Genomic DNA, 9,387 nt, shown 5'->3' on the forward strand with positions numbered 1-9,387 from the left:
TGGTTTTTGGGGCTTTTCAAGTCTATAAGAGGGTGAAAGGCCTTCCATTCAAACAGGAACCAATCCACCCTCCCCCACCCCCATCTACAGAGCCAGAGCCAGTGCCAGTGCACACCATGATGAGCAAACAAGGGGCACCTCTGGAGTGAGCAGGGAGCACATCGGGGCTCTTGGGAACTGACTAGGACCACAGTGGATATACCCCTGAAGGCAGCTAGGCAGAAAACCCCAGCGTGCAAGGTAGCGTAGCCCTTAGGTCTCTTAGGACTCTTTTATATGGAATTTCCTTTTTCTTCTCTGAGACACCTGAAAGGTAAATTACACATTAGATTCCCCCACATTTTCAGAGTTGAAGTTTCACATAGTAGTGTGAACTTTAGATTATTCCACCCTACTTAGTCTAACAAAAATCTGGATTGTCTACACCCATACTTTAAGTATTTAGGAGGATGGCCTATGACAGACATGTGCTAGCAAATGAAAAATAAGAAACAACTGACAGACCCCCTGGGCTGTCCTATGTCAAGCCTAAGATATCATTAGTACATGTGAGAGACAAGAAAGTGATGTAAAACCATCTATATATTTCGTGTCACTTCCTCTCTCCGGGTTCTTTGACAGCGGATACGTGGCTGGTGGCAGCTTGCTGATCATGTTGGGATCTTGGTGTGGCAGTTGCTATTGTCTGGGTTTAGAGGTGAGTTTTCCTTGATACCATACTGGAGGAAGCCTAATAACCTAGTTCAGGTGAGGCTCTTCTCTGAGATCTCTTGTAGTTTAGGCTGATTTTTCTTTCCTTTCCTTTACAAACAGTATCCTCTTAGAGAAAGCCTATAATCTTCAAGGACCTCATGGGGGAGGACTTTGAACTTCTGTGGCACAGGGTGGGTGGGAGAAATCCTATACCTTTCCCTCTCTCTTCTCATTGATTACTTCCTGAGAATTCCTATACTTTTCCCTCTCTCTTCTCCTTGATTTCTTCCCTATATATTAATTAAACCACCATATATTTCCAAACTGACTTGGGTATTTTATTTGGGATACCCCTTGTGACCAAAAATAAAATTTAGATTAGGTCACAACCCTAAATTATCCTTACAGTCTGGCTAGTCCATGAAGGGTGTGATGAGGATCCTCAAATTTCTGTGTAATCACTTTCCTTTCTTTATTACTTGCTTAAGTCAGTCAATCTTTTAAACAACTAATTCAGCTTGAAAACACAGCTGCTAGAGAATGTCTGTATAAAACATTGTTTTCTCCCTTTTCTCCTTAATTTGAATTGAAAACAGCCATTTTTTAAACTAAAAATTACAGGACTGGGGTAGCTGTTTACCTATGAATCCCCTTTCTCTCAGGGAATAAACAACCCAATTAGGCAACCCCCACTGACAATACTACCTATATTACTCTAAATTAGCACTGAGAGAAACCTCAAGAAAGTTTTGGCTTTGTCCTTCTCTCCAATTATTTTGTGAGGCCCGCTAAGGAAATAACTACTACATTCTCTGACATTTATATGGTGGTTGAAGAATTAGGGACATTAAGGAATTCAGGATACCTTCAATTTCTTCTGTTATTAGGTAATGTCATCTTTGTACCCCTCAATACTGTGTTAAAAATTATAACATAAAAATTGAAGCTGAAATGTAGAAAAATATGGAAAAATCAGGAGCTAAAATTCAGGGAACCATGCAAAAATCTGAAGCTAAAATACAGGAAATTATGCTTCTAGTCTTATTTATTAAATCAATAGTTTTTTGACTTTCAATTTTATTAATTTCTCCCTTGGTTCTTAGGATCTCTAATTTAGTCTTCATCTGAGGATTTTTAATTTTTTTAATTTCTAGTTTTTTAAGTTGCATGCCCAATTCATTGACCTCTGCCCTCCTTAATTTATTAATATATGAACTCAAGGATATAAATTTCCCACTGAGTACTGTTTACCTGCATCCCATAGGTATAGAAAGGCTGTCTCATCATTGTCATTTTCTTCAATGAAGTTATTAATTGTTTCTATGATTTGTTCTTTAACTACCTGATTTTGGAGAATCATATTGATTAATTTCCAATTAATTTTTGGTTTACCTCTCCATGTACACTTATTAATTATTATTTTCAATGCATTGTGATCTGAGAAATTTGCATTTATCATTTTTGCTCTTTTGGCACTTGTTTGCAATGTTTTTATGTCCTAATATATGGTCAATTTTTGTCACTAGTTCAGCACATAGAGATATTTCCATCAGTTATTGCTTGACAAAGACTTAATACTCATGTTTGGAATGGGGATTTGTATAATCACTCCACTTATCAGCCTTTCTGTTGTCTGCTTGCTGAATTCATTCACATTATTTCACTTCTGTCTCTCAGACAACAGACCACATAGTGTCTCTCCAGTTTCATAATTACAATCTCTTAAATGTTAAAGATCAGTGATATCATGAAATGTCCAGTTTAAACTAAAGAAGAGGAATCCAAAACTCTAATGATTTATTAACAACTAGAACTGTATAGTGAGAAGGAAATTTCTCAATGGAGAGTCCTTTATGTCAATAAAATCATGGTTCCAGTCTCTAATTCTCTGCTTTATATACAGGGACCTGAGGGAAAGAGTCCAAGAACTAAGGGAGTTTTCTTTCTACTGTGAACAAAGCTGTGAGAAGGAAGAGATGCTTCTCTGCTTAGATCTGTGATGATTCTTTAAGCCTAAGGCGAATGTGATAGCAGGGTCACACTGAGTTGTTTCATAACTCTCCCCATTACATTGAGTTGAGCATTCTTGTCTATTAAAAGGCCTTAGATATTCAAAAGATATATAGACTTGTACCTTATGTCCTCTTGAAGTAAGAAATACCATTTGCAGAGCCTAATGGAAAACTCTTGGGATGATAAAAATGATTGTGAAGATTCAGAGAAAAGTGAAGAAATTTGTGCAGAGGAAAGGGGAAGGAAACTAAATAGAAGGATGGAAAAAGGTAATAGAAAATTGAGAAGAAGTGGAGGAGGGTGAAGAATGAGGAGAACTGAGGAAAAAGAAAGGAAAGCTATGTAGAGCAAAAAGGTGGAAGAGAAGAAGACAACCAGTGAAGAAATGAGAATTGGATGATGATGAAGATGAGATCCACAATGAGGAGAAGCATAAAGAAGTGTATGGAAAGGAGAAAATGTGGGAGGTATAAAGGAAAAAGGGAAAAGAATGTATTTGAAGATATGATTCACTTTTATGCAGTACTTTCCTTTTTTTCAGTAGCATTTCTCTGTAACAATCTTGTAATGTCAAATTGTGTTTATTACTGTCATTTTATTCATGAAGAAACTGTATCATTTGTATCAGAGGAAAGAATTTGTCATGATCTCATAGTAATTATTCCACGCCAGAGTACCATTTTGAGAATGTGGATTTCAAGTTCAGTAGTTTTCCCAGCAGACACCATTACCTGTCAATGAAGTCATTAAGTTCTTTATGGTATACTGATCAAGAATTAAGGACTTTGATTAATTCAAAACCAATCATGATTCCAGAGGGTCTCAATCTTAACTGTTATTTTTTATGTTCTGAAGAAATATTTTGAGGCAACTCAATTTAGCTGCCATTCTCCTGGAAACTGCATTTCTTTTCTGAAATAGAGTTGAATTGATTGAATTTCTGATTAATGTTGAACTCACTTAACTAATTAGGTGGAGATCTTTCTTTTTCCAGTGGAGACCTTTCTGAGAAAAATTCCTGAGTAGAATGTAAAAACTTTAACTAAGATTCTGAGCATTCAGTTGTTTGGCTGCTATTCCATCATTTGAATGGGTCCACAGTGGGAGTTGTTGAGAGAATTCTAGTTGGCAACATCATTTCTTGCTTTTGAAGAATAGAGAAGCAATCTTTTCTTATAGCCAGTGCATTGTGTAAATTTTTACTTACCCTCCTAATTCCATTCTATTTTGTCATGTTCTCAGAACACTACAGTGTCTTACATGGCCTCTTATTGATTTGCTTCAAATTATCATTATGAAATCTAAACTCTGGCATTAAGGACTGAACTTTTTGCTACAGATTTTGTCTGACAAGGGCAAAATTGAATGTGACTATTACTTTAGTCCTAACTGTTATGGCCTCTTTATTTGCCCAGGATAATGAATTTTTTGACTGTTATGAGACCATGCCAACCCATATTGAATTACAGTCTTTGAAAATCCCTAAATCTTTGTACAGACTGCTGAACACTTTCTTCCCAAAAATATAACAAAGAGAAAAACAAAACTCATAATAACTATGTGTAGTGTGAAGATTGAATTTAGTTATCTCCTGATTGTAACAATGAAGATACTTAGCTCATCCTTTATTGTGAAGATTAAATTGTAATCTCCTGATTGCAGAAATGAAGGTACTTATATCTTTCTTTATTGGGAAGATTGAATTGTAATCAATAATCTATTTTTAGATTTTAATTCCCAAAATGTGATAAATCAGTATTTTTAAATAGATCTACCCATTTTAACTACAACCAAAAAGGATGTTAATAACTCCAAAAGGTAAACTAACTAAAAAAGGTGTTTAACCCAAAAGATATAATCTAACCAAAGAAGGAGTGGAATAAAGAATGGGCATTCCTTAAGAGGAGCATCTGCTGTGATTGGTAGACATGAAATTTAGGGGAGGTGACACAAGGGAAAAAGATCTTTAAAAAGAGGACCTGAGGCCAGAAGAAGATATATTTGATTGGAGATTCAAGTTGGATGGAGGACCTATTATTTGGAGTGGACCTTGAGGATCAGCCTCTGGAGCTTGAATTCAATGGAAAATCTCAGGCACAGAGTTGGCCTGGAGGAACTGGACTCCTGGAGGAACTCATGCAGGAGACCTCATATTGCTTTTCACTTTAGACAGTTACCATTGGTGAGCAAAAGGCTGACTTAGTGACCCCACCTTTCTCAGAGGTCTAAACCTCCAAGAAAGGCCCATTGTCCTGAGATCATTTCCCCCCTGTGAGGTGTAAACCTTAAAATTTTTTAGACTTATGAATGTTGGAAATTTCCCTATTGGGAAATTTCATACTTGAAAAAATTTCCTACTGATAGTTAAGAAGTCTATTGGAATATGAAACTCCTTGGCATGGGAGGATCCTTCTCCTCCCTACTTAAGACTACTTTAGGACAGAAACCTTTGTGCTAAACAATGGAAAGGGCTTTGACCTATGCTTAAGCATAGAACAGGAAGTTCTTTGAGTCATGATTGATTTTAGAATTGATACAATAGAGATACTTGGAATGACAGAACCAGGTCTTGAAACTACAATCTCCACCCTACTCAGAGTAACAGGATTTAGGAAGGGCTGCAGCAGAGATCAAGATTTAATTATTTGAGAATATGACCTTCAACAGACATGTGCAAAGGAGACAGACCTCTGGGCGGTCCTGGGTTAAGCTAGAGCTACCATTGGCACAGGGGAGACATCGACAGTAATTGGTAGATGGGAGAACTGAGGGGAGGGAACTTAGATGATTGGCTTAAAGATATGGGGGGTCTGAGGACTGAAGAAGGTTGATGCTCTGGAGGAGGTCTGAGAGTAGAGAGGTCCTGGAGGGAGAGCTCCTGGAGAGTTCTTGAAGGAGGTTGTGGAAGGAGAACTCAGGAGGAGTCAGGAGGAGAATTCTCTGGAAACATTTTCTTGAAAGGAGGCTCTTTTGAAGTTGGAGCCTGTGGTTGGCATGAGAAGCCTTACCTAGAGAGATCTTGGGTGAGTGATAAAACCAACTGAATGATTTATCTCTTAGGACTGAGGTGTAGGCCTTATTGGCTTGAGGCTCTTCATTCTTATTCCTTTCTTACTTTCTCTCTTTTTCTATTGATTAATCAGTGTATTATAAATTAAATTTCTCTGTAAAACCCAGTTGGCTTGGGCATATTCATAAATTGGGAATATATTCCCTGGCTACCATCTTATATTCATATAAAACCAAGACACAGTAGAAAACATATTTCAGCGGTCATAATTGTTATATATTTCCCTTGCTCCCAAAGTTTTTAATTATCACACAGGGGCTTAGAATTTCTAACTGATATCAGAAGAAGCCAGAGATTTACCTCTCTGTCTCTCCCCTCTTCTCTCTTCCTTAATATCTTTCTTCTATTGTAAATAAACTACCACAAATTCCATTTACTTTAGGAATTCATTTTGGAATTTAGAAATTAAATTGCTGGTGACCAACACTATAAATATTCAGAGTCCAACCACAATGAAATGTAATAGTAGTGAAGCAAAAGAAATCTTTCCATTTGTCGTATCATGATACATGTCTCAATTTATTCTCTGTTTCCATCACCTGTCTGTCAGGAGGTGTGGGAGCAGTACAGCATATTCATCATGAGTCCTTTGTAATCATCCTTTCCTTTTACTGGGGTCTAGAACTAATTTTGTCACAACTTATTCCAGAATTTTTCCAGGAATCAAAGTAAATTGCATTGATTTTACATTGAGCCATAATCCAGTATTTGTGAAAATTTTGAGTTTGTATATGATTTCTAATATATCTTTACTGAATTATATTATCCTCTACTGTGGGCACTATTCTGTCCTTTCAAGATTTTATTTGCTCTTGCCCATGGGATGCCGATAGAAAGACAGAGTAAGAGACAGAGAGAGACAAATACAGAGACAGATAATAAAGATAATTTCACTGATTTATATATTGTGCTAAAACTGTGTATTTGTGAAATTACACTTTTGAAATTCTGTAGGACTTGACACACACTTACATCCTTATTGAAATCTATCTTCTTAATTGAAGTTAATATTCTGTCAGTTCACTACCTTATGGCTCTTGACTTCATCTTTCAGAGAATGAAAGAGAGACAGAGAATGAGAGTAAGAACAAGAAAGTCATACAAACACAGAGATGAGATAGAGATAGGGGTGGAAAAAAGAAACAGAGAGCTCAAGATACAGAAGTTGAAAATGACACAAAATATTTATATATAAGTAAAACCTTTTTATTTCTAACTTTGAAATTGAGATTGAGGCTTGAGTCTGTCTTTCAAATCTCTTTTGCTAGCTCTTTATTCCTAAGAAAGTCTAAGAAATGCTTTTACATTCCATGCCTCAGAGCATCTTACGAAATGGGGTGATTGAAATTGAAGATATGTTCCCTGGTAAACAAGACTGGTTCAAGCTGAAAATGTGTGCAGGCAGCAAGATGTCATTGTTGAGTTCCCTATTAAAATGAGCTATGGAGATCAAAATTTATTCATACCCAACTTGATCTTCCTGTCCAGAACACCAAGGGGTATTAGAATGTTATGACTAGGCATTATTCCCATTAGTGTCATGAAGCAATTGAGGAGGGACTGAAGGAAAATTAGTCCTCCTTCTAATTGGATATTCACCAATAGAATATGGTTAGAGGAGGGCTGTATAACAGGCTTCCAAAATTATACTTTATGGCTCAAGATGTTAAATTTAAATATCTTTGTCTTTGATCACTGAGACATCATTGACAAAATAATTTACTGTTTATTGTTAGCCTGACCAATGAGTTGATTCTCTTATATGGGACTCAGTATTTTAGAATTTTTAATCATATATATATGTGTGTGTGTGTGTGTGTGTGTGTGTGTGTGTGTGTGTGTGTGTGTGTGTGTGTGTGTGTGTGTACTATATATATCATGTTTCTATTTGACAGTTTTTTCTCCTGAGGTGAACATTAAGTAATTTTTCAAACAATGTCTCAGTTGCTCTCTATAATGTTCTTTTTGTTAGGCTTATTTCATTCTTAATTTCATTTTGGTCTATCTATGTATTTAAAAAAATTAATTAATTTGCCATTTTTTTATTGGTCAGTAGTGTTTCATTACAAACATGTGATACAACTTCTATATCCATTATCCAATTGATGAGTATCCCCTCTATTTTTAGTTCATTACCACTGCAAAGAGAACAGCTATAAATATTTTCAGCTGGGGAAAATTTAGACATTTTCAAGCAAGACTAATTAATTTTTAAAACATCTTGTTATTCATGGGAGGAATGCAGACAGTTTCTGAAAGTTTTTTGTCTCAGAGATTCAGATTATTTTTTAAAAATTTCTTGGTGTTCGTCTCTGACTATGGAAGGATTACATAGCACTTGGGGATGAAGATGCAGTCTAGTAAGCCAGCACTGGAACTCAAGATGGAGAAGACCTCCACAGCCACCATCATCTATCCCTTGGTGGTCTGGCATGTGGGAAGGAAGGAAAGCCAGACACTACAGAACACAAGCATGCTGAAGGTGATGAACTTGGCTTCATTGAAGGTGTCAGGGAGATTTCTGGCTAGAAAAGCCACAGTGAAGCTCCCCAGGGCCCAGAATGCTATGTAGACCAGGACTGAGTAGAAGGCCATGAGAGAGCCCTCATTGCACTCAAGGATGATGTGCTCAGGGTCAGAGTGTGTGTCTGCAGCTGGGAATGGGGGTGAGAGAAACAGCCACATTGTTCAGAGTGAGACTTGAATGAAGGTACAAAAGACAACAAGACAGATAGGCCCTCTGGATCCCACCCATTTTCTGCTCTTGCTGCCTGGTCTTGTGCCTCTGTCGGCCAAAACCACAGTGATGGTTTTAGCTAGATATTTGTGAAATTACATTTTTGAAATTGTGTAGGATTTTACACACATACACACACACATCCTTATTGAATTCTATCTTCTTAAATTGAGGTTAATATTCTCTCATTTCACTACTTTATTGCTCTTCTGTTCTTCATTCAGAGAACGAAAGAAAGAGAATGAGAGTAAGAGCAAGAAAGTCATACAGAGACACAGAGATGAGATAGAAATATAGTTGGGTAAAAGAGACAGAGATCTCTAGAGGCAAAAGGAGAAAGTGACACAACATATGTATTTATATATAAGTAATAATATTTTATTTCTAAGTTTGAAATTGAGGTTGAGTCTGTCTTTTAAACCTCTTTCTCTATCTCTTTGTTTCTAAGAAAGTCAAGAAATGCTTTTACATTCCATGCCTAAGAGTATCTTACAAATTGGGGTGATTGAAATTGAAGATATTTTGCCTGGTAAAGAAGACTGGTTCAAACTGAGAATGTGTGCAGGCAACAAGATGCCATCCTTGAGTTCCAAATTGGAATGAGCTATGGAGATCAAAACTTATTCAGCCCCAACTTCATCTTCCTCTCCAGAATACCAAGGGCTCTGACCAGGCATGATTCCTGTTAGTGTCATGAAACAATCAGGGAGGGACTGAGGGAAAATCTTTCTTCCATCTCATTAGATATTCACCAAGAGAAGATGGTTAGAGGAGGGCTGTATAACAAACATCCAAAATTATATTTTATGGCTCAAGATGCTAAGTATCTTTGTCTTTGATCACTGATACATCATTGACAATATATTTTGCTGGT

This window comes from Monodelphis domestica, chromosome 4, assembly GCF_027887165.1.
Source record: "Monodelphis domestica isolate mMonDom1 chromosome 4, mMonDom1.pri, whole genome shotgun sequence".
In the NCBI taxonomy this organism is placed as follows: domain Eukaryota; kingdom Metazoa; phylum Chordata; class Mammalia; order Didelphimorphia; family Didelphidae; genus Monodelphis; species Monodelphis domestica.